The sequence below is a fragment of the Oryzias melastigma genome, unplaced genomic scaffold (assembly GCF_002922805.2).
Source record: "Oryzias melastigma strain HK-1 unplaced genomic scaffold, ASM292280v2 sc00280, whole genome shotgun sequence".
In the NCBI taxonomy this organism is placed as follows: Eukaryota; Metazoa; Chordata; class Actinopteri; order Beloniformes; family Adrianichthyidae; genus Oryzias; species Oryzias melastigma.
Genome location: NW_023416903.1, coordinates 267516 through 269080, shown reverse-complemented (window position 1 = coordinate 269080; position 1565 = coordinate 267516).

Genomic DNA, 1565 nt, shown 5'->3' with positions numbered 1-1565 from the left:
CTGGCGTGGTCCACTCCAGGCGTGGATATAATAGAAAATATATTTGTATGCCGCGCTGTGCAGCACACGTTTCGACGTCTGGTCTATTTTGTGCGCGAGCCGCGAGTGATCCGGGTCAATTTTTGGCAGGAAGTTACATCAACATACAAGGGAAAATCCGGTTTATTTTCAAAATATAACCAAGTTTTCACAATAAAACGCCGCGATTGACAGTTGCGATCATGTTTTCGTGTCTAAACAGACAGTAGAGACGAAAATAATCAACACCCACACACACACACACCCGGGCAAGCGAGCACAGACACACAAAACAATCGCGTGCATTTAACACCCTCATGGTGTCCTTGGAAGGCTGCTTCAAAAAAAAAAACTATCTGGCTAACAAAGTTTTTTAACACATTTATTAAGCTTACTACTAGTTTACTAATATGGTTTTGATCACACTTTAGATAAGGTGCTGCAAAACGATCAATAAATGGTTAACAAGGTTTATTAACACATTTATAACGCTTACTACCAGTTTAATAATATGGTCTTTGTAGACAATGGTCTGACTGAGTAGTCAATATTCTCATTAACACTATCAGGTATTTGCAAGACACCTATAATGCGAATAAATATTTTACAAGCATTTAACACATTATTAATGCAGTAAATTAATCCTTAAGTTTATTAAAGGTTCTTATTAAGCTTATTAACACATAAGTCAGTGTGAGACATCTATAATGCTATTACATGTCTTACAAGAACTGTACACATTAATAAGGCTTACTAATCTGTTAACAAGTTTGGTTAAATATTCTTATTAAACTTGTTAACACTTATTTGTTCCACATATACGATGGTAATAAATGTAACAATAAGCACCCTATTAACACATTAATAATGCTTGTAAATGTGTTAACTTAGGAATTTAATAAGCCTTATTAGCCTTATTACACCAATAAATGCCTTACTAACACCTTATAAGAATGTTAATAATGCTTATTAATGTGTTAACAAAGCTTGTTAAGGAATCTTATTATAAAGTGTTACCAAATTCTTCAATGTCTCTTTGACAAGTTTTCCTGACTCAGCAACTTTGTTTTATTGAATCTTCATCCTCTGTAAAATCTCTGCAGGAGGTTGAAACTTTCTTTGTTCTCTTGATTTTGTGTCCATCCATTCAAATCTGATCAAGATTTTCCTATGGAAGTTTTTTTTACCCATAATTCAAAGTGATCTTCAATTCTCAATGAACAATTCACTTTACAATGTGATCATTTGAAAATGTCTTTTCTAATTTAGGATTCAAGATGAAGAAATACAATTGAATCTGACATTTGGAAATCAAAGCTTTAAATCCTATTTGTGATCTGCTGCTGTTGCTTCACATCTTTAGACTTTTTCCAAACGTTCTGATCTTCTTGAGCTCTGATCTCTGTAGATCAGCTGATCTCCAGTGGAGGATTGTGCATGGATGTGTAGCCACAAACAGATCCAAGGTTTGATCAACACAATCAGAACGCTGTGACTTTTAGAATCAGACTGAAACTCTGACACACTTGTTTGTGCAGTGCTACCGC